The sequence below is a fragment of the Nyctereutes procyonoides genome, unplaced genomic scaffold (genome assembly GCF_905146905.1).
Source record: "Nyctereutes procyonoides isolate TBG_1078 unplaced genomic scaffold, NYPRO_anot_genome, whole genome shotgun sequence".
In the NCBI taxonomy this organism is placed as follows: domain Eukaryota; kingdom Metazoa; phylum Chordata; class Mammalia; order Carnivora; family Canidae; genus Nyctereutes; species Nyctereutes procyonoides.
This window is the reverse complement of record NW_026575046.1, coordinates 22,192,057-22,217,685: the sequence shown is the minus strand read 5'-3', so window position 1 is coordinate 22,217,685 and position 25,629 is coordinate 22,192,057. Positions and strand designations below refer to the sequence as shown.

The 25,629-nt window shown below is 36.4% G+C and overlaps 1 pseudogene; it reads right to left on the bottom strand.

The window, feature by feature from the left end:
- Window positions 1-7,851: 7,851 nt before the first annotated feature.
- LOC129509370 (60S ribosomal protein L7a-like) overlaps window positions 7,852-25,629 on the bottom strand; it is a 37,674-nt pseudogene continuing 19,896 nt past the window's right edge.

Below are 25,629 nucleotides of genomic sequence, written 5' to 3'. Positions count from 1 at the left end.
ATACTCTTGTATTTTCCTTGACACAAAAGACAGAGCTCCAGTACTAAAATCACCTAGTGGCACAAAGCAGTTTATCACAAGAAGATGACCCATTAATCAAGAAACTATGAATTAAACATTAATTATCCATGACACAAGAGACTATAGGACTCATAATGCCAAAGTGGCTTTACTGAAATCCTTAATTTGCAAAATTTTATATATGGAGTTATATTCATGAATGCAGCATATTACCAGACACTCCACAGATACTAAATGAGCTATTCTTTCACTTGAATTTCTTACTTACTTCCTTATGACTTAAAAATGTAAGAAAAGAGTAATGCTACCTTTGGGCATTTTTAGTAGGAGGCTAAACAAATGTGAGTGGGGGTTAACCATGTAGCAATCAAGGATGTGGCTAAAAAAATATAGAGGTGGAATAAATTGAGGAGCCAAGTAGCTCTACAAATCTGTGGTTCTATTGACCACATTAGAGTATCAATTTATATAAACAGTGTACTTTTAATCTTTTGAAGTACTTCCACATATTTTCCATATTCCATTTCATATCCTTACAACAGTTCTAGGGTAAGTTGGACAGGTATAATTATATCTGTTCATTTAGCTGGAGAAATAGACTCACAGAGGATAAATGGCTTCTATAAGCTGATGAGTTACAGAGATATAGTATACGAGTGCCCTGAATCCCAGCGTGGTTTGTCTCCCCCAGACCAAGCCTCTGGTACTTGAAAACAATCACTAGGAATATTGCTGAACTATAGATTCTAATGTAGTAGTTCTAGGGTGGGACCCTAGGACTCTGCATTTCTAATCAGCTCCCAGGTGATACCAATGCTACTGATCTATATTCTACACCAGACTGCATCTAATTCAGTAATTTCTTGGGCAGCCTGGGTGGTTCAGTGGTTTAGCACCGCTTTTGACCCAGGACGTGATCCTGGGGACCCGGGATTGAGTCCCACATAAGGCTCCCTGCATGGAGCCTGTTTCTCCCTCTGCCTAGGTCTCTGCCTCTCTCTCTCTCTCTCTCGTGAATAAATAAATAAAATATTTAAAAATAATAATTCAGTAATTTCTTAAATCAGTAGCTGACCATCAATTATTTTTTAAAATACGGATTCAGGAGCCTTAATTCAGGTACAGATTTGGTACAGAACCCTGATCTCTGCATTTTCTTTAAAGTTCCGTGGATGATTCTGATTAATAACCAGGGCCAAGGATATTTTCACACTTATAAAGTCATAGCACCTGTACTATACATTTAAAAATCTTTAAGAGAGTATTTTCATTGCAACTATTAGGAATTCTGGTTCTCTCCTAACTCACCACAAGAGAACTTTTTCATCCACTTGTAAAATATTGAACTCTTTCAGATTTCTATCTCTCATTTTTTGATCTCAAGATTTTCATTTCTCCAGTTTCCAAGGTACAAAATGTTCCACCACTCTATAATGTCACAAGATGTCAGTTTCACTCATTCTTGTTTAAAATAACATCACTTACAAATTTCAATCCCTATTTTCTTTGACCTTTTAAGATGTCTATGGTTCTTGAAGAATTTAGGTGTAATTTTCATTATAAGGCACATTTTAGAGGTCTGTACAGAGAGATAAGAATGAAGTGTTCAAGATATAAAAATCATTTCAAGAATTACAGTTTGAAAGGGAAAAAACTAATATCTGAGTGATGATTAAAGAGATGGCAACCCTACTGCTGCAGTTAAGCTTCTCAAGTGAACTCACGGCAAAGACTAGTTGAGATAAGAACAAGCACTGATAGAAAGCATTAGAACGATGTGCCATGCTGGTCTTGCATGTGGTCTTTGAGCGTTTGATAAACTAGCAAGTTATCTTCCAGAATCTCCACTCACTGATTTGAGGCACAAGTTAAGAATAGTCTAAGGATGCACACAGCTTTCTTTTTTTTTTATAAGGATGACCTTGGCTTTAAATTGCTAAACTCTACTGTAGCCCATGTCACTCTTTATATAAAAGTAAACAAAGGTGGTGATCATAGGCTATAGATTCTGGAAAAACAGTCCAGGCAAGTGAGAGTTCTCCCCATGCACAATCTCAAGTTATTAATGTTACTTTTTTGGGGGTACTAATGGGGTAATGTCACCAGAGCAGAGATGTCTTCTCAGTTTACAGTGGTCTTAATATCACAGTAATTTTTTTAATAGCACACTCTAAGCTAAAAGAAATACCGAACAGTTCTACTTAATCAGTAGTTAGGGTTTAACAATTTGCTAAGTATTTATATCCTAACAACTCCGTGTCTGTTGAGCACAGTACAACATCTCAAACCTTGGAATCAGAGAGAACACTGCTACATCATTTCCTGTTCCAAAATGATTTTCACAAAATCCTTGCTTTCTATCATAGAAAACCCAGCCTCACAAAGATACAACATGAACAGAAGGAACATAGCAATCTAATGTTTAAATTGTTAGCTCACATAGTATCCAAAACAGGTTACTGTAATTTCCCTTGAAATTTTAAAATATCTAAAAAAAAAAAGAAAGAAATTTTAAAATATGTAGTAATGTCCCTATAAATCTGCTGCAGCTCCACAAAATGCCTTTGTACACAATTTAGAAAAGTGGCTCTAGCAAATTTGAAGCCCCAGACTCAGATTTCTGGTCCTGGCCGCTGAACCTTCTAGCCATGTCTTATGGGGGAAATCTATTAATTACTCTGAGCTCCAATTTCTTCATTTTAAAATATAAACAGTTTCATCACTCTAAAAACGAACATGACTAAAAGTACTTTGGTATATAGAAATACTATACTAGATATGTATTTCCTTAAAAGTGGTCTAGTATAGCAAATTTTAAACTTTTATTTTTTTAAAATCTAGAATTCTTTCTTCAATAAAACACCCTTAAGATACAAAGCACACATATGAGATTAGACATAGAGATACTCCATTGGAAAAGCCATGTTGGTCATTTCACTCAGACCAAGCCCTTTATCTCTTTATGCTCTGCTATGTTCCAAGGGGGATGGATTCCCACTTTCTTGCAAATTGGCTTAACACTGGGCTTGTTTTATAAGCTACTGGAAGAAGAATCTAATATTCCTCCCATCCTGTCTTCTGGAAACATCTTCAGCAGTCCTGCATTCCATCTCCCATTAAAGGCTCCCTCCTACAAGGTTCTCATTCCTATCACATGGCCTCAGCTCCTCCTCCTGTCTCACTCGTCCAATGGGTACGGGTGGACTCCAACAGATGCTTTACTTGGAGTTGCCTCAACTTCTCCAAGTTGCTATCTCAAGCTTGTACCTAATATCCTGTATTAAATTTCCTACACCAAATTTTTTGCTGTTAGGTTTTACCTATGACTGATCTCTAACTGATACTAAGATGTGAATAGCCCAAAGCACTGTCTTTAGGCCCCAGGCTTCTGATATAGTGTTCCTTTGGCACATCTGAAAAACGGAAGGCTCATTTCTCATTCTATCACTAAAAAGCTGTACAATTTTAGGCAAGTCACAGAATCTCTGAGCCCCATTTTCCTAATTCTGCAAGGATCATACCTACCTCCACTCCTGATAAATGGAAACTATTTGGTTTGATTTTAAAAGATCAGACTGACCTTTATTACAACCCAGGACTTTGTATCTTTGGATAAAGGGTTTACACTTAAAAATGAAGACGTCGATTTTCAGGACACCAAAAAAAAAAAAAAATAGACCTCTCCTCCACACTCACCATCAAAACCCAGGCCTAGCTTTACAGAAAGAAAATTATGAACTGTTCTTTCAAACAATTAGATGGGAATGAATGAATTTCTATCAATTGCAAAAAAGTTAAAACAGATCTTGTTTACAGCTACTGATTCATGTTTCTATTCTGATCTTGGTGTTTATGCCTAACAACCCACACTGGTATTGTGCTCATTCCTTCTTGTATTGTGGTTTCAGCACTTCCAGAGTGGTTTTAGGCACTCCTAATCCAAATTTTAGGTTCATGTACTCAGAGATAATTATCTTTGGTTGCAAGGAGGATGCACACATGACAGAAGATGGAATTAGACAATTATGGTTTGAGAATTGCTGCTCCAAATAGAAAAGTTGAAACATATATGTTTGTAAATAACTGTGGCCTAGAGTATGTTGTAGGGTTTTTTTCTCAATAAAACTTTTTTTCTTTAAGTTCCATGTTCTGTAGCATCAACTCTGTCTGATAGAAAGAAGATATTTGGGTCAATGTCACTACCATGCATAGTCTGAGCCATGACTGAGTACTGACTAAATAGACTACAGCAATATGAATACATTGTATTGTGACTCCTCTTATCAGCCTGGCCCCTAGGATATAATAAACTTGGAAAGGAGCAAGAGTGAGTCTTTTCCAATATGTATTTCCCATGCCAGCATAACTGCCTGACACACAAGTGGCTTTCCAAAGACCTGAGATGAGTAAATGAATACATGCAAGGCTCGATTAAAACCAACTGATGCTTTCAGCACAGTTCAACAACAGTGTCTCCTCAGTCAGGGCTCAAAATGAAGACCTTAAGAATCATATGTATAAATCAGCTGGTAAGTTAAATGCTAGCCAGACTCACCAGCTATGTTTACACTGGATATAAGGGGAAACTCTCAAGCCATGAGATAGAAACAAATGTGGAATCTGACAACAGCTTTAACCCAAACTTTTAGTCACTCATCATGACAAAGAAAATGTCTAATAATAACAGATTAAAGTAAAATATGGCAGATAAAGATGATACCAAAAAAATGAACTGACATCAAGAGCAGCAGTGAGTGGGGAGAAACTCTAATGTTCTTCTTCCTTGGTGTACTTGCTTATTTTGCTTAACAATTAATCCAGGCTGAATGGATGGCAGAAAATGTAGGGCTAATATTAGAGAAACTCTCCCTTAACAGTCTCCCTGTCTGATTTTCCCAAAACACTTTAAGCCTCAGGCCACAGTTCTATTCCATGACTCTACTCTTCTTTCTTCATATATCTTTTCCACTTTCCCCAATTCTATGACATCATGCCTGACAGAGCTTTCCTCTGGTAACACTCTGCACCCTCACCACCCAAGCCTCTGGCCACCTAGTCAACCAATGTTGTTGCATAATGTGCATAACACTAAGGAAAGCATGGGAATATAAAGGAAAGATAAAACAACTGCAGTGCCTTCATCCTGAAAATAGTTATTATCTAGCTTGATAGCCAATGCACATATGCATGAAAATATTCTAGGTCTCAATTTCATCATTATATCAACAGGAAAATGTAGTTTTTCCTAGCGCTATCATTCTATGACTGTAAGACTTAGACAGTAATAAATCACCAAGTCCAAATTGATAGAGTATTTGCAAAATGACACAGTAAAATTGGAGAGTTACTAAGTCATACAAAGTTATCCAAGAGTTATAGTTAAATGAATTAGACAGACTTCCGAGTAGAGGGTACAGTCTGAATGACATTGGATAAATAAGATCTTAGGAATGAGAAGCCCTCAAGAAGTCTCTCACTCCACCCCATTATTCAGATTTATTAAATCTTAACATTTTTTCATACTTTTCACAAATCCCTATTGTTAAGAAATATTGTTAACAATAGTGATTTCTGTGATGTTGATCCTATTCTCCTTCCCCACTAGATAAATCAATTGAAGGAAGAATGGATAAATTAACTGAGATATACTCATACTATGGAATACTCTACAATAGTTACAAGAAATAAGTATGAACATAGACAAATTTTTAAAACAATGAATGGTTAGGTTGATTCCAGGTGTTTACCAACACAAGCATTGTTGAAATAAACATTTCTATACATATTTCCTTATACATAAGTGCAAGAGTTTCTCAAAAGCCTATGTTAAGAAGTGAAATGTGTGGGTTTTGAAGGATATGTACATTTTCAGCATTATTAGAGATTGTAAAAATCTCTCTAAATAGATTTTTTAACCAATTAGTAACATATGACAGCTCTCATTTTTGCCATCCTCGGGGATATTTGGTTAAAGAAAATTCAATTTTGACAATCTAATAGTTTTTAAGTTTAGTTCTTGAGAATGTTCTTAAGAACATTAGTTCTTAAGTTTATTGCTTCTTTCTATGAGTTGCCTATTATATACTTTGTGTATTTTTTCAATTGTTTTGTTATTTTTATGTTGATTTGTATGAATTATTTATATATCCTAGGTAATAACATCTTGCTAGCCATATGCATCTAAAATAATGGATAATAATAACTTTGTGAGGAGCATGTTTTCTTTAGAATTTGTTCATTTTGATACAGTCAAATTTGGCATTTTTACATTTTGTAGTCTTATGTCTTCTCTAAAATATTCTCCCCTAAAGGATAAAAAATGAGTGGGAAATATCAGAAAGGGAGACAGAACATGAGAGACTCCTAGCTCTGGGAAACAAACAAGGGGTAGTAGAAAGGGAGGTGGGTGGGGGGTGGGGATGACTGGGTGATGGGCACTGAGGGGGCACTTGATGAGATGAGCAGTGGGTGTTATGCCATATGTTGGCAAATTGAACTCCAATAAAAAATTAAATATAGGGATCCCTGGGTGGCGCAGTGGTCTGGCGCCTGCCTTTGGCCCCAGGCGCGGTCCTGGAGACCCGGCATCCAATCCCACATCGGGCTCCCGGTGCATGGAGCCCGCTTCTTCCTCTGCCTGTGTCTCTGCCTCTCTCTCTCTCTCTGTGACTATCATAAATAAATTTAAAAAAAATAAAAAAAATTAAATATAAAATAAAATATCTCCCCTATATTTGCTTCTAAAAACCTTTAGAAAAAAAATAGTTATCTTCCTTTGTATGATGTGATATAGGAATCTAATATTTTTTCCTTTATGAACAATCAACTTTCATAACATTGTTTATTGTCACTGCTTTATAATTCTGCCTCTAAGCTATTCTAAAAGTAAATTTTAGGCAAAAACGAGAGCTGTCATATGTTGCTAATTGGTTAAAAAATCTATTTAGAGAGATTTTTACAATCTCTAATAATGCTGAAAATGTACATGTCCTTCAAAACCCACACATTTCACTTCTTAAGATAGGCTTTTGAGAAACTCTTGCACTTATGTATAAAGAAATATGAATAGAAATGTTTATTGCAACAATGCTTGTATTGGTGAACACCTGGAATCAACCTAACCATTCATTGTTTTAAAAATTTGTCTATGTTCATACTTATTTCTTGTAACTATTGTAGAGTATTCCATAGTATGAGTATATCTCAGTTAATTTATCCATTCTTCTTTCAATTGATTTATCCAGTGGGGAAGGAGAATAGGATCAACATCACAGAAATCACTATTGTTAACAATATTTCTTAACAATAGGGATTTGTGAAAAGTGTGAAAAGTTCTTTCCAGAACATTCCAGAATGCAGCACATTCTAAAAATTAAAGTCTCTCTTTTAAGCTATTTTGGGACAGAAGTAACTACAGGAAACTTAATGGATTAGTCTGTGTGCATGTATGTATTTTGTGTGCGTGTGTGTGTATTCCAGAAACACTGAACTACTAGAAATCTTGTTTTTAAAATACTCATTCTGAGACAGTAGTGGGCTGGAAAGAAGAAGAAGAAAAGAATATTAATGATGCTGGGGACTCTTTGGTATAACTCAGCTGCAGAGATCATCCCCAGCCATAACGCGAGACTTAGGACCATTCTGGTACAACCAGAGTCTCAAAATCATGTCATGCATAGACTTCAAACTTCTTGTGAGTCTCTGAAATGTATCTCTACGTTCTCATCTTCAGCCTGAATTTATCTATGGCCCACAACCTGAGTCCATGACAGTCTCTAGATCAGTACTTCTCTGGGAGCAAAATAGGGAGCAACATTATTTAAGTTGTTTTTAACACATCATCTTCAGAGTAACATGGTCCACTATAGGTGCATTGCCTTCAGGATGACAGCTCACCACGATGTTTCCCTGAGGGTAGTTGGCCGTGTTCTGAATCAAATGCTTTCTTCTTGGGAATACGGGGTCATCTATCAGGGAAAGAGAAATGACCCATACAAACTACTAAACAAACCATCTCCAGGAAGCATCTCTGAGGAAGCCAGTGGACAGGGTACATATGGACATTACTGAATTATCTCAGATAATAAAGGAGGGGCTGTTAATATAATCAGACGGGTCCTGCAGCTGTTCAAAACAAATTCTGAGCCCAGGTAGTAAAGAGACACATATGAAAGCAGTAATTTCTGGGGTGTTTTTTTCTCACTTTAATACTCCCATAATTTAAAAAGAATTTAATGGATTTTCATTTTCAAGACCTGGAAAAACAAAAGTCCTCCTAAGCTAAGAGCAAATGCTTCCAGTGTTTGCCTAAAGCCATTCTTTTTATTGGGGCAGTTACAGCCCCTTGAGAAGAAGGGGTTTATAATGGAAAAAATGAGACAGCATCAAGCATAATGAAGCTCAGAATATAAATAATAAAAACACTGTTAATGCCTGACACTTTATGTTTCTAAAGAAAACGCCTGCTATTTATCTAAAATAAGACAGTTGTTGAGGAAGTGGATAAAGACCAGGCCAACTTGCCCACAGTGGTTCATTCCCTTTAAAATATTCCACAAAAGACAGGCGCATATTTAACAGGATTCTTTTATTTTACCTTTATTATCCTTCAGGGAAAATGATCCCTTGATGTGTGTTAGATTTCAGTTAATTTCAGTCTCCCATCTAATGCAGCAGAAACACTTTCAACAAAGTCCCCAGTGAGGGGAGGATCATGTTTTTCAGCTAAACCATATAGCGTCTTAATGTATGAGAAAGAACAGGAGAAATCCCAGGGCCCATTTCTTCCTGCAGTACAGATTTTGTGTGTAGAATTCTTCCATCGGGGGTGTGTGATTTCTTGAAGTAACAGAACTTTTCTAAACAACTTATAGAAATATGAACTTAATTCATAACTTCATGGAGCTTGGTACCACAGACATGGCAATATATGTGATACTGTCCCCGTCCTCAAAGAACTCCTATTCCAGGAAGCAGAGTCAGGCATTAAACATAATTGTAGGCAATTATTAAACATCTTATGTGTGTACCACTAGGCTCAGCTCTTTACATGCTTTATGTCCTATAACCTGTACATCAATCCCAGCAAAGCAGGGAGGATTATTATTACCACGTTTTGAGTTGCTCGAAACAGTCTTCAAGGGATTAATGAGCCTCCACACAGGCACCGGACAGCTTGAAAATTCTGTGATTCTTTAATAATTATATTTTAGATTTTAAAACATGACAGGAGAAAATTATTATGAAGATGGTATTCTTAGCATGCACTCATGACAGATTGTGGAAAGTTGTCAACTAGCTCACAGATAAACATCATAAGCAACATGTTGGCATTTTTTATATTATACTAAATGTAAGTTATTTTGGAATATAATGTAAAGAAGTATTCTTTTGGCCTAAATGACATAAACTCAACTCAAAGTGAACTCACCTAAATAAATAAATTGAGGAAAGTATTCAAAGTTCAAAGGTCCTGGACTAGTAATCTCCAGGTTCATGTAAATGCATGTATTCACATATTACCAGCAATTGTTCTACTTTCCTCTGGGTCACCCTCTTGGTCAGGTAATTTTTCTCCTTGCAAGAGGATCTCCCTATAGTTTAGCCAGTCTGATAGCAAGAACTTTTCCTTTTTTTTTTTAATCTAACAGAAATCCCAGAATTAAATATCATTAACCTGATTTGGATATCATTGCAGTCAGAGGAGTAGAATGCTCTTTAAAAAAGAAAAAAGAAAAGATTTTATTTATTTTTGAGAGAGAGAGAGCAGGAGAATGAGTTGTGGGAGGGGCACAGGGAGAAGCAGACTCCTCGCTGAGCAGGGAGCTCTATGCGGGACTCAATCCCAGGACCCTGGGATCATGATCTGAGCCAAAGGCAAATACTTAACTGACGGGAGTCACCCAGGCACCTGGAGTAGAATGTTCTGATGGATAAATCAGGATCATATAGCCACCCATGGCTGCAAGTGGAGAAAGTTTCCCACCTAAACCACATAGACTGAGGATGGAAGAAAGGGATTCCTCAAAATAAATCAGAGAGTTGTTGAAAAAAAAAAAGTGGCCAGATTCTGTACAAGGAAATACAATTGATGTCCTTCACAAAGAGGATACAGTAGTAAAGAGCTAGACATGCTGAAGATTGGTGACCAGGTAGAGTGATATAGAAGAACTTTAATCCTCTTTTCCATAATTATTTGATGCTCCTGAAAAGAAATCTGGGTAAAAAAACAAAACAAAACAAAATAAAACAAAAAAAATGGTAGAAGAAAACCAGTATTATGAAATTAACAGTACCAGTGAAATCACCTCATGCTCCTAGCTCCTCTCTGAGGCAGAGAAGTACTCATTGAACCCCTGAATGGAGGTAAAAGAATCCATCTCAATTTAGTGTTGAGGTAGAACAATTATTAATTGAGCAAAACACTTTTTTTTTTGAAAGACAACCTTTTATTACTTTTACGTACAGAAAATTCAACAGCATCCACGTAGCCCAGCTTGGTGGCTAGTTCTTGAGCCTTTGCTTTTTCCAGCTTGGCAATGGGAGCCACTGACTTGGGACCCAGGACATTGCCTCCCCAGTGGCGGTGGATCTCATGGTATCTGTCATTATAATTGGTCCTGATGGTTTCTACCAGCTTAGCCAGAGCTCTCTTGTCTTCCGAGTTAACCTGTGTGAAGGCAACAGTGGTGCAGGTCTTCCTGTGGACCCGACGCCCCAGCCTGGCCTTCCCCTTGATAATACAGTAGGGAACCCCCATCTTACGACACAGGGCAGGCAGGAAGACAACCAGCTCAATGGGATTCACATCATGGGCTATCACTACCAGCTGAGTCTTCTTGTTTTCCACCAAGGTGGTAACAGTGTTAGCCCCAGCTCAAAGGACAGGTGGCCTCTTAGTGGGGACATCCCCTTTGCCCGCAGCTTTCTTCTCCTCTAGGGCCAGCAGCTTCTGCTTCTTCTCTTGCCTTGTCTCTGGTCTGTACTTGTGGGCCAGCTTAAGCAGTTGCATAACTGTTTGGCGGTCCAAGGCCTGGGTGGACTGGTTAATGGCAGGAGGCACTTTGAGACGTTTATACAGGATGGCCCTCTGCCGCTGCAGCCGGATGTAGCTTGGCCACTTGACAAAGTGGGTGAGGTCCCTCTTGGGCTGGATGTCCTGTCAGATGCCAAAGTTTTTAGGCCTTTTCTCGAACAGGGGATTGACCACCTTCTTGGTCTCCTGCTTCTTCACCATGGCAGGGGCCAGGGCCACATTCTTCCTCTTCACCTTCTTCCCTGTAGCAAAACACTTTTCCTACAGTTTCTTAATTCCAAAAAAGGACAAAGGTTCTCACTCTTAAAATTGAAGAAAAAAAGAAGTTAGAGTAAGGTGTTGATTTTAAAAGATTCTATTTTTCTTACAGGAAAAATCTCTTAGCTTATCCTCCCATGTATCTCTTGAAATTCTCTACCTTAGAAATTGCTGGGCAAGATACTAATCAGAGAGCTTTGAATTCTCCAAAGAAAAGTCTCTAAATATGAAAATCAATGTTAAAATTATTATAACTTGGAAAGATAAAACTACTTAGGTATCATACACCACAACAAATAGTCTTTCAGTCACATTTAACAGATTAAACTCACTGATTATTTTAAGATCAACAACCCCTTTGTGATTGGCATCTCATCAAATTAAAATATATTCTAGTTTACACACTCAGTTTTGTATACACTCTGAACATCAGAGCATAAATAATGTACATACCAAATGTTGACTTTAGAGCTTGTGTAGGCAGAACGAGTTTTTCCTCAAAAAACAGACATACAACTAAGGAGATATGTTTCAAAATCTTATATGAAATGATCTTAAGCTTTTGCCAAGAATTCCAGTAGAAATATAGATTTCTTTTGCAGTCTATCTTAAAACAGGAGATAGCTGAATAAACATTTTCTAAAGTCTTGTTTTCTGTAAAATTTTATTCATGAGCTACCTTCTGAATCATAAATTCTACAAACTTGTTGGACTCTTCGCCTTTCACTCTGATCAAGTATAAATATCAATCCCACTGAAGATGGCCTCAGAAGAGCAATTGTATTCACAGGAGTTGAATAATGGGCATTTAATACTATTAGTTTGTATCTTATAATTCTTCAGAGCCAAGGTTGGCACATTAATTTATCCTCCTCAACTTTTCTTACTGATATATAACTCCCTTATCCTTTAAACATGCTTACCACACAAAACATTGGCAGGATCTGAACTCTGCATCAGATGAAAACAGAACAAATTATTTGCACATAGGTCCAGATCCATATGTGTGTCCTACTTTATGTTCATCAATTTCACTTTCAACTCCAGAAACTCAAGGATGTCAGACTTTCAGTTCCTAGATTTGGCCTTTTATGGAAACAAAAGCTACTCCTCCTTTGTACATCTTGAAATAATATTCTTTGGTAAGAGCCTGGAAAGATATGTGTACATTTGAGGGTGTTATCCACATCCACATATGTGGAAATTTTTATATGTATATATATGCATATATATATGAAAAACATAATTCTCTCTGTGTGTGTGTGTGTGGCATTTAGATCTAACACCACTCACATAAATAGTTTACAGTAGAAAAATATTTGTAATTCAACTTCTCCAAAGGAGACCAGTATAAGATTATTCATGATGAGAACTCATTCAAAATTCTTTTAAATGTCAAAATAATGGATATTTTACTACTTTCATCTAGCCTGCTTTCCCAAGATGTTTAGTAAATTGGATGTTTCCACTAGATAGTTTCTCTAGATATTAAGTCTAAATATAGGTTTTCTCTCATTTCCTCTCCCTCAACTTTTTAGATTTATGCCCATCATATTTTTTTAAGATTTTCATTATTTGAAAGAGAGTACACACATAAGCAGGGGGAGAGGTGGGGAGAGAGGCAGGGGAATCCCAGGATTCTGGTGTTAACAACCTGCAGCCACCTAAGAGCCTTTGACCAAAACATTCTTGGTCTCCCATGAACAATCACATTCTAGCCAAAAGTTATTTTGCGTCTCACTCAATTAGACTTAGCTACTACATGGCCACATTCTACCAAAGATAGGTTCTTTTCACACTGAAGTCAAAAGAATTCTGGGCAGGCAACAGGGAAAAGCATAGGGACAGGAGGGCCTTTCATCTCTCTTTAGAAGATAATAGCCCCAGGCCTCTTGTTGCTTAGTTCTTCTCTGAAATTCCTGGATTGTTTTCCACTTAAAGGCCAAGCTACTGCTCCCTTAGCTAATGTCAAATACAAGACCACCATAGCTGCCAAAAAAACAAACCAGAGAATCATAAACTAGCCAACACTGAATTCTCAACAGTATCCATTAGCTTGCTGATTCACATGTTACTTATTCCCACTTTAAAATACAAAAAGTTAGGCAATGGGAAACCACAGCACATTTAACCTGAAGCTTTGAAATGTGCACGGATGACAGCAATACATGAAGTCAACACAGGAAATATAAGTTTAGAGCTATGGCAAGCTTGGAGAGTTTCTGGAACCACAGATCTTACTTTGATGTTCATAGCTATTTCAATCGGCAGAAGTAGCAGTTGTAGAGGAGAGAAAGCAATCAAACAACTTCGGCTAGCATTTCTCTAGAGGACTTTTCTTTCCTTTGAGGAACTCTTTTCGATTTATTAAGTTATCTATCTCCTTTTTAGCAAAGTGTTTTAGAATGTAAGAATTTACCAAAGTGACAAGTAACCTACCGGGAATTAAACCAAAATGCAAACTTAGCTGTTGTCTTTAAAACCACATGTCTTTAAATCCCTTGGTTGTTAACTTTTATCCCAAAGAAAAGAGGCCTTAACTTTCATTGACTTTCGCTAGGTAATAACTGGACTATTTTTGAGTTATATTTCCCTTTACCTTGACAACTTAATTGACCTGTTAGAAGTGTAATTTACTATATAAAAATGCTCCAAGAGCATTAAACAAATTTTATATAAAAATCAAAAGAGTATATATTTTAAAAGGGCAGTATGGAATAAAAATTAGATTAAAATGGTTTTAAGAAGCCCAAGTGCAAAATTATGATGCTACAATTTCTATTCAGAAACATTATTCCAAAGCCTTAACCCAACTGTCTACCTCAGATGTATCATGGCCATCCACACAGCGACTTTCTTTGGAATTAAACTTTGGAATTACTTGTTTACACAAGAAAACTCATCTCAGATGTAGCATCTGTTTCTCACTAAGGCTTAGCTTTCACCTAATTCTCCAAATGGGTTGACTGAGGTTCAAGAATGTGAGGTGACTCACTCAAGATCATACAGTGAATCCAGGGCAAGCTGCCTCTCTCCCTTGAGTAGTAGATGTATATCTTGGTACAAAACTCAATTGATGCTGTTCTCGGGCCTGTGACACATACTGACATCCACTTGAAAACCTTAGTTCATTGAGTAAATCACCTGACGTCTTTACATTTTTAAGTGTATCAGAAGGAAGGAGAAAACACCATGGAATCTGAATACATTCACCAGGTCTCCTTTATTAAATTATGTGTCTTGACTCCAGAAGCAGCCTAACCTAAAATATTTGAGTATGAAACCCACAGGTAATATTATCTACCTTGTATAATGCAGCAAGAATGCAGTAAAGGGAAAAGAATATATGTAGAGTATATTAAAAGGTAAAAAAAAATCTGTTTACATGACCCTATATATTTATTTCATATGAAACATTTTACTGTCTTTATATACTATGAGCAGCTACTTTCATATACTAATTCTTGCTTGGATAATTTATTGTTTTACATCACTCACTGCAAGGAAGCCAAATAATACTTAAGTTTAAAATAAATCCAAAATGATTATATTTCAAAGAAATTAACTGTGCCATAAGTATAAATCTATATATACTCAGCCAAACTGAGTTACCACTGTGTGAACTTATACATTTTCCTATCAATAAGCCTATATATTTCAACATGTTTTCATTTTAATCATGATCTTCAGTTAAATGTGTGTGTATATATACACAGATATGGAATTGTTTCAATTCTCTTCTAAATTACAGTGAACAGAATTATTCAAATTTTTATCAGCATTTTCCAAAGAGTAATATTTATTTGATACATTACTATAAGAACAGCTTTGAATCAAGCAACATATCCACAGAGGTCACTTTCAGACTTATTTTTCTACAGGTCAAAGTTCTAAGTTCAGATGTTTCTACATACTGTAATTACCTATGATTGACTCAGTGATTCCTAAGTCTGGCACTATAACTAAAATGTTCTTTTCTATAACTCCCAATAGGTATCATATAATTCTTCTGACACTCCCACCAAAGAGTTGCTCAAATTCCCTCTACTTCATTTTAAATAAAAAAATAAATGGGTTACGTCAGATATTAACATTAGAGAAGCATGATATAGGGTGAAGAATATATGAAAATTCTTTATATCTTTGCAATTCTTCTGTAAGCAAAATTTTCCATTAAAAAGTTTAATCTTAAAAAATATGCTTTATGTCATTTTAAAGTGGAATGAAGTGATGGTGAATATTAAAATAAATAATCAGGATCTGAAGGCAAAAAAAGGGAATTCTTTGGAGTAACCACATGGTTCTTTCATGAATTTGATTAACGCTTAACTATTTTTCTTAGTCTTCTTTTAATTTTCTGAAATGTTGTTAATTAGAACAGTCAAAATATCTGTAGTCATACCAAAAGTGTGCCCAAGTCTTTCCATAAAGATGACTTGTCATGAATGTTCTTCAATCACCTCACAGTAATTTTGATAAATTATTCAGCAAACATGTATGGAATACTCACTGTATCCCAGATATCAAATTGGGCACTAGAGCCATGAAGTTGTAAGGTGTGGTCTCTATGCCTGGAGAGCTAACACTGCAGGGGGTGGAAATATAGACAACACATAATGAGAAGCTCTAATTCAGCAATACTGTAACTCCAGTTGAGCTTTCAGGAAAGCTCCACAAAACAGTTTTTCTTTCAACCTAATGGTCACAAAGCTTATATTTGATAGCACTGTGTAGTTTACAAAATGGCCTCATATAATTCTTCTCTTCCCAGCCTCATCACAAGCACGTAATGCTAGATAGACTGCTTTTTCATTCATTCCCATGTTACCGATGAAAGTTACACCCAGCCACACCTGAGGCTCAGAGTTTCATTCATGTCCTATGAACTCTTGATTTGTCCTTGTCACACCTTCCTAGGTAGAGATTTTGCCAGACTCTCTCTATAAAGATTCCATTCTTTGTTGATATTAAAGTGAATGCCCAATTTATTCTTCTTTGGCTTTTCTTCTCTTATCACCTATTTCTCAAAACAAGGTAAATAATTACAGTTATTCTAGTTTCAAATCAAATCTCCTTTCCCAGGATAGGAAGTTTGTTTTTGAAAAAAAAGTGATTTTCTTAGACTCAAAAGTCCTATAAGTACATTAGACATATTTTGGAAGAGAATTTAATCTTCTCAAGTCATTCATTACTTTCTGGTGTACTAAAGAGGCCGACACTTGAAAAATATTCTTCAGTATTGTGCTTCACACAACATATTAGTTTGCCACTTTTATGTGCCAGGTATTATGCTGAGCCTTAGGGATGGAAAGATAAATTAAAAATAGGATCTTCCCTAAAGGAGGCCCTGATCTAATAGAGGTAGGAAGATGGATGATTAGAACACATATGAGAATTACTATTATATACGTATGCCCAGAACCTTAAGAGGACTTATAAGGAGTTCCTAATGCAAAGGAATGGAGGGAAGCATTTTAAGCTGAGTTAGAAGCAAAGGTTTGGAATTAGTAATGTAGCTGCTCAAGGAACTGGTAGTAATTTAAAAAGGCTAGACCCAGGGATGCCTGGGTGGCTCAGTAGTTTAGTGTCTGCCTTTGGCTCAGGCATGATCCTGGATTCCTGTGATCGAGTCTCGCATTGGGCTCCTTGCATGGAGCCTGCTTCTCCTCCCTCTGCCTGTATCTCTGCCTCTCTCTCTGTGTCTATCATTAATCTTAAAAAAAAAAAGGCTAGATACAGACAGAGTTGAGGGAATGGAGAGATCCCATTACAGAGAAGTAGCTTTGTGTATCAGGCTGAGGATCACAGACATTATTCTGAAAATGAGGAGCCACAGGAGGATTTGAAACAAGAAAGATGTGATCAGAGATAATATGAAAGATATAAAGATCATTCTAGCTGCTGTGTAGAGAGCAGACAGGAGCAGAATGAACACTGGAATCCAAAATAAGTGAGAACAGAATAACAGCCAGGAATGCACTGATGAGAATGAACCTGTTTGACCAGGTAATGATAGCTAGTCTTTTTTTTTTTAAGATTTTATTTATTTATTCATGAGAGACACACAGAGAGAGGCAGAGACATAGGCAGAGGGAGAAGCAGGCTCCCTGTGGGGAGCCTGATGCGGGACTCCATCCCAGGATCATGACCTGAGACAAAGGCAGACACTCAACCACTGAGTCACCCAGGTGTCCTGATAGCTAGTCTTGAGAGGAGAAGAGTCCAGAGCTACCAAGGAGGCCAATATCATTCAGGAGACAATTGGGTGTGAGTGGAATAGAGATGGGTAAAGAAAAGAGGATCCGGGTCTCCTGGGTTGCCAGCTTAGGTAAATTGAGGGAAGCTATCCACAGAGGATAGTAAAAAGGAGGTTGCCAGAAGGTCAGACTCACTTTTGGGAGTGGGAGGGGGAATCAGGACAGCAGAGGAGGTGTTTAGTTCAGGACACATTGAGGTAGATACCTGCTTATCTGCTGTGAGTCTACACTAATGCTTGGGTTTCTGAAAACTGTCAAGGGTTGAGGAGTCAAGGGCTGAAGTTTCAGAGGGGGAGGCCAGAGTCTAAATCATGGATTTACCTCTGATTATCAAAGCCCCAGCTTTCCCATCTGTTATTACCTATCACATATGACTGTTACAAGGATAAAGCCACACATAAAATAAAAAGCCTGGTGTTTAGCATAGAAAAGAAACATAACAATTGTACATTGTCATGATTTTTCAAAAATGCTCAGAGCAAACCTAATGCATTTATAAGGGCTTTTCTTCTAAGAGAGAAGAGTAAGTACCTCTCCTCTCAATTATTTGATCATTTTGTATATTCATACTGTTATTCCTCAAGATGTTTTAAAAAGCAGATTTTACTGCTTTCTGGCTTGATATATGTTAAAATTACTTCTGAAATTTAATATATTATGAAAAACTTTAATTCAATCTAAGCAGATGAAATCCTCTCACTTTATAAAAAGTTGATATTCTGTGCTATTACAAACTGAGTCTCACTACTTGTATACACTAGAGATTAAGGTGACTGAAAAAAATGTGGAGGTATTTAATTGCCTAATTGTAAGTTCTGGTTGGTAATTTCCCTTTTTTAAAAAGACAGAGATGATAGTTCAAAAAATTTCAGCTGGATTTAATAAGCTCACACTCTAAAATATAACAGAGTAGAACACCCTCCCATCTTACTTGAGAGCTCATCCTCAAGAATTCCCTTTAGTCATTCTTCCTACGAAAGGTCATTGGAAGGAAACTGGAAGATCTAGTGGCCTTTTTTTTTTCTACCAACTTTCTGTGCTACAATTTTAAAAGTCTGGATGCAGCACAATCAGAACTCCTCAACTACAGAACATAAATTTTTAGTACTTGTTGTTCTGGAATCCAACAGAAGAAATATTTGGCTTTTGCTTGGCCCCATCCCATTAGCATTAATAGGTTGTTTTCATTGGAGTTGTCTTCAAAAAAGATATGGATATGAGAAATGATATATTTAAACACCAGTTTTCAAGCTAAGGTCGTGAAATGCAGCTTTTAAAAATGAAATAGAATTAACTGGACTATAGTACAGCAGAATAGAAAATATCAGGCCGCACCCATGATAGTAGAGTAGATATTTTTGGGGGAGACCTTTTATTCATACACTGTAGGACATATGGACATATATAGAGACACACATAGCAATACAGATATACCTGCATGTGTTTACCGGGTTGCAATATATGTTCATTAGAGTTAAACATTTGAAAACATATACCATAAGACAAGCAAAAGAAAGACAAGTTCTTTTTCTTGCAAAGTTATACCCATCTTGCATTTGAAATCTTGTCTCAAAACTCATTTTTAAAATAGAAACATCTTCTGCTGAAATATGTTAAACACTGGACATTAATGATGCTGACAATGATAACAGTAACCCCACTCTGTTCATATTATACTCTGCAAAAGGATTTCCAATCAATTACTTAATGTATTCCCTTTCTTTTCAGCAATATTGCCAAACCAACAGGAGAAGCAGTAGCAGCTGTTTGAAGTGAAGCACAGAGTGACTTGCCGCAGGTAACTCAGTAGAACTACCTGCTTAAACCTGGTCATTTAAATCACAGCCTTCTTTGGATTGTGCAGCTTCGTGCAGCACAGCTGCAATTAGTTTGCCACTGTTTATTTCATGGGTCTTTGTCATTTGTTTTGTGTTTAAAGCGCTGTCCACAAAAGAGTCCAAAATATTTGGGGAAAGGCAAGGAGAAGGAACATGCAGAGATGACTTCATGATTTAGGAGTTTGTAAGCTGTCAATTGTATTTTCACCCAAGAATGAGCCTTTAACTGCAACTCGCTAGCAGCCAATCTTTGTAGATGTCTTTTCCTTCCAAAGATGATTCCAGGGCCCACGATGCAATACACCACCCAATTAATATTGCTAAATTTAAATGACAATTGCAACTTGCCAGGCCACTTTTAATAGGGAATTCATGGGGGCACCTGGGTGGCTCAGTGGTCAAGCATTTGCCTTTGGCTCAGGCCTTGATTTTGAGGTCCTGGGATCAAGTCCTGCATTGGGCTTCCTGCATGAAGCCTGCTTCTCTCTCTCTGTCTCTGCCTCTCTGTGTCTCTCATGAATAAATAAATAAATTTATTTTAAAAATATGGTAATTCATGATTATAGGAGATGGATTACAATTTAAAAGACAGAGATATGAGATGGGGTGAAAGGAGAAGTGAGGAGTCTCTGGAGAAAGCACCCAGTATACCACATAAAATGAGCTGGAGAGCTTCTCCTGCTTTGGCAGGCTCTGGAACAGAGACTAGGAACTATCTGACCTACATGTCTAAAATTCCCTGGGTAGAATGCTTTTTTGATAAGAGATTTGAAAACTACTTATCTGACTACTTGAATAGGTATTCAAGTAGGTAATTTGTGTTTGTTACATTATCTTATTATATTTGTCTAGAAAATTGCCTGTTTTAGTAAAATTTTCTGTAGAGTTTCCATAGAATTTAGTGATTTGTCGATTCTCTTTAGTCTCCAATTTTCCTTGTTTCATTCCTTTTTTTTTAAAGTTTTTTTTTTAATTTTTTATTTATTTATGATAGTCACAGAGAGAGAAAGAGAGGCAGAGACACAGGCAGAGGGAGAAGCAGGCTCCATGCACCGGGAGCCCAATGTGGGATTCGATCCCGGGTCTCCAGGATCGCGCCCTGGGCCAAAGGCAGGCGCCAAACCGCTGCGCCACCCAGGGTGACCCTCCTTGTTTCATTCCTAACAATGTTTCGAATTTGGGTTTTTTTTTTTCTTTATTTCTTCATCACTTTTGTAGAGCAAATATATTTTTAACAATATACCTAAAGAATGACCTCTTAATTATTCTACCATTTTGGTGCTCTATAGCTCACTAAAATATGCATATTATTTTATTTTGATGTATTTGGGTTAACTCTATTAGATCTATCTTAGCTCTTAAATTCAAGAATAGCTATTAAATTTTGAAATGTTTCCTTAACATATGTTTTTGAGGCTACAAATTAATCTGTAAGCACTCTTACTTGCATCCTACAGATTTTGAAACTGTTGTTCCCTTCTAAATATCCATTGAAAGATGAACTATATATAAATTGTATTTATTGGAGATATATTTACATGTATATATATATTATTGGTTTGGTTATTCATTCCATTTTATATAACATTAATAAAAACATGGTATGTATAAATTTTTATTGTGTTTACTGAGTCCACTTTGCAGCCCACAAAGGGTCAATTTTTGTAGTTTCCATATGTGTTTGAAATAATGTAAATTCTCTAATTTGAAAGTTCAGATTTCTATAAATATCCATTAAAATTAGCTAATTTTAGTTCAAAATCTGTATCTTTAGTCACTCTTTTCCTCTCTCACAAAGTGTATATTTAATATTCTACTATCACTGAGAATCTAAAAATTTCTCCTTGTAATACTCTTAGCTTGAACTTGGTAGTTATGTTTTCAGGCACATATACCTTGAGAATTATTATGCATTACTTGTGAATGCTGTCTTTTAGGGTCATGATACAGTCTGCCTTATCCCCGGGGAAGATTTTTTTCCCACAAAGCCTATTGTCTATATCAGAAATATTGCTACATCAGATTTTTTAGTAGTATTTTCTCAGTAAATTTCTCCTCTACCCCACTATTGTATTCTTTCATTATGTTTTAAGCATGTTTCCTGTATGTAGCATATGCCTGGAGTTTTATGCACTTCTTTTTAAAAAAATATTTTAAAACTTAAAAAAAAAAACTTAAAACAGAAAATTTGGAATTACAGCCAAAGAATTTTTCTGAATGATTTGAGAGTAAGCTGGAAACATCATGGTCCATAACCTTGTAATATTTTAATGTGCAATTCCTACAAACAGAGCATTTGCCTACATAAACACAATATCACCTTCAAAATCAGGGAATTATGAGCACTGGTACATTGCTATGATCTAATCCATAGATCCTATTAATGGTGCCACTTATTTTATTTAGCAACGTCTTTTTTTTCTCTTTTATTTTCCATTTTTAAAAAATTTTATTTATTCATGAGAGAGAGAGAGAGAGAGAAAAACAGAGAGAGAGAGGCAGAGACACAGGCAGAGGGAGAAGCAGACTCTATGCAGGGAGCCCAATGTGGGGCTCGATCCCCGGTCTCCAGGATCACGCCCTGGGCTGAAGGCGGCGCTAAACTGTTGAGCCACCGGGGCTGCCCTTTTTTTTCTCTTTTAATTGAAATACTTACTTGACTCTCCTTGATATTACTTTCAAAAATTAAAACTAATTATTTCATAGGATGTCCCAAAATTTAGGTTTGTCTGATATTTCCAGGTTATGCATTTTGGGCAGTAATATTACAGAAGTGATTCAGTGTTCTCCTTATTACATCCTACTAGGTGGTAGATTGGTTTTATTTGTCCCATGAGAGATGTCCCCCAGGTCTCCACCCTAAAGCTCTTATTCTTTGTAATAAACAAATCTGTGAAACTAAGTCAGTATTGCACTCCTCATCAAATTTTCACCCACTAGTCTTAGCATCTGTTGATATTTTGTAACTGAATTATCAGTATGTTGGTTGCCAAATGATGATTCTTAATTCCACCATTCCACCTACATTTATTAGTTGACATTCTATTATAACAAAGAGCTTTCTCTTCTCTCCATTTATTTATGCATCTGTTTATTAATATGTATATAGACAAATGGCTTCCTATTTTATTTAATCGATTATAATCCATTACTAACATTACTTTGATGGTCAAATCATTCCAAGAGTTTGCTAATGCAGGTCTCTTCACTCTACTTCTGTCTATATCCCCTTCTGAGCATTTCTTCACTTTTTGACATAAGATTTTCCATGCTCATCTTGTACCATGCTTACCTCAGTCTTGAAACCAAGCATTTCTCCAAGATGCCTTAGTTCATTACAGATGAGAATGATATTTAGAAATGAAGAACTAGATATGTACATGACTGTTAGTATTTCACACGCAAGCCCCCCAGTAGACAAAACTGAGGAATATGTTTAAGAATACTCATCTATATTTGTAACTGTTTTTCCATCCCTCTGTATATAACCCATCAAATCTCCAGCCCAACACCATAGGATTAATTCCACCTTTTTTTCCTTTCCATATTTGTAAATCCCTACTCCTATGGTGGGAAATCTGACTTTCATTGTACTAGTCTGATGGGCTACCGTAACACAGACTGGGTGGCTTAAACAAGAGAAATTTCTTATAGTTCTGATAGGCTGGAAGTTCAAAATCAAGGTAAAGGCCAATTTGGCTCCTGCTGAGAGCCCTTTTCCTGGCTTCTGGTAATTACTACATAGCAACAGAGAATTAATAAACCTCTCTAATACACTTAACACAGAATTCATTTCAAAGCAATTTCCATCTCCTCAGCTCTAATACACTTGTGCCTTCTGGATGGAGTTGCCTTCCAGTTTCTGACAAGCTGTCTAGATGAATTTCTTCAAATCCCTTCCACTCCACAAATATATCTTTAGTAATATTTTATCCTCACTTATTGTCTTTCTCTCCTTCTACCTGTCTGAGAACAAAATGTCTCTTCAATGCCAAATCTTACACTTAAGCCTTAATTCTCTTTTCTCTTTCTGTCTCCGCTGGATATTTTTCCCAGAAAGAAAAATCTCTCTATTTTCATGAAGTATTTTTAACACAATCTCATCATTCATGTGTACTCATGCTTTTCTCTCTCCTCCTGGCTCATTCTAAAAATACTGGAATGCCTAAAAATTCTAAGCTCATGTCTGCTCCCCTTTCAAGCTATAATCAACTCTCTCCTTACTTTTATTTTTACCCTTCAACTTTTCCAAATACACTATATTTATAATACTTATAGACCTGTAATACTAAACCATTGTTAATCCCTTAAAATCTGGCTTCAGCCTTCATTACTCTGTGAAACTGCTCTTGCAAAGATCACTGAAGTACAGGTAAACTGTGAAAATCTAAATGGTTTGTTTAGTTTCCATCTTTCTCAGCCTCTCAGTGGCATCAGGTATTGTTGACCAACTACTTTAGGGAAACAGGTTCTTCTTCTATCCATGTGATCACTCCTTCTGTCTCTATCTGGCTCCTTCCATTCCCTAAATCTAGATTTTGCACAAAGATGTGTACAGTTTTTGCTCTCTTCCCTGTTAATCAATCAAAACAAAACAAAAATACCAACAATGGCTCCCATCACAACCAAAATAAAATCCAATGCTTAACTTTCCAAAACTCTCTCCATCAGCTGTGCCTATCTTACCTTTCCAATATTACTGAAACCTAGCGAAAGCAAACTGCTTTCCAATTCCTAAACAAAGTTCAATTCCTGAACTTTTATTCTCTAAGCTGGGTTTTCACTCCATAAACCTTAGAAACAGCTTCTCATTTCTGTCATGTGCATAAAAAGTTTTTCATCACTATAAATGTTCAAGTCCTGTGTGTCTTTCAATAATAATAATGTAGTGACTTCTATCAACACAACATATTAGGTATTGTCCTGAACACTGTATTTATTCATTTAATCTCCAAAACAACCTCATGACCCAGCTCAAATTCTACTTCCCCAATAAAATTCTTCACATAGATACCATATACTATCTCCATTCTGAAGTCTCAGATACTTTAAGTGCTATATCTTTTATAGTTCTAGATGCTTTGTCTCATAGTTATGTGCCTTTATATTACATATATTCAGCAATAAGGTGTTGAGGTCAGGAGTCTTGCTAACCCCTCATTGCACAATTAAATGATATCTTTCTTGCCAAAGCTCTGAAATCACCCGTTAAAGGAAACTTCTTGATTCTAAAACTCTGTCTGGGGATCTCTGGGTGGCTCAGTGTTTTCACGGCCTGCCTTTGGCCCAGGGCACGATCCTGGAGTCCCGCATTGGGCTCCCGGCATGGAGCCTGCTTCTCCCTCTGCCTGTGTCTCTGCCTCTCTCTCTCTCTCTCTATGTCTATCATAAATAAATAAAAATAAATCTTTAAAAAATAAAAAATAAAAAAATAAAACTCTGTATTAGGTGTTGCTTATTGTGCCATCGCAGTTCTTTGCATATCTTTATCTTTGCTCAATCTTATCACAATTTCCTATCTACCTATATGTTTTCTCTTGCAAGAATAAGCAAAGTCTTTTTCCTTTTCTTATTTATAGCATTTGTCATAATATACTACAGAGTAGGTACTCCATAAATGTTTGTGGGATGAATAAATAATTATCCCAGTCATGACCATCTGATCTCCAAGTCACAGGAGATTGCAACCTATAAACTGAAAGAAAATGACTGTTGGAAAAAAAATACACTATGTTACTAAAGAAGAAAGAGAAAATGAGGGTTTTTTGTTTTTTTTTTTTTTTTTTGTGTTTTTTTTTTTTTTTTTTTTTTTTTTTTTTTTTTTTTTTTAGCACAGAACATAGTTCAAGATCATCAATTCTGAGCCTAAATCTGTGTGAACAAGTTAAATATAACAGGGAGCCCTATGTCCCCATACAAAAAAATAAATTCAAGTTGGATCCTAAGTCCAAACAGAACTAAAACTATAAAGCTTTTAGAAAGAAACATAACTTATCTTGTGAGCTGGGGCGTGGTCTACAAGTTTCTTAGGCCACAGGAAACAATAACCATTAAAAATACATATATACAGGGATGCCTCAGTGGCTCAGTCAGTTAAGCATTCAACTCTTCATCTCAGCTCAGGTCTTGATCTCAGGACCATGAATTCAAGCCCTGCACTAGGCTCCATGCTGGGCATGGAGCTTATTTAAAAAAATAAAAACTAAATTTGACTTAAAAA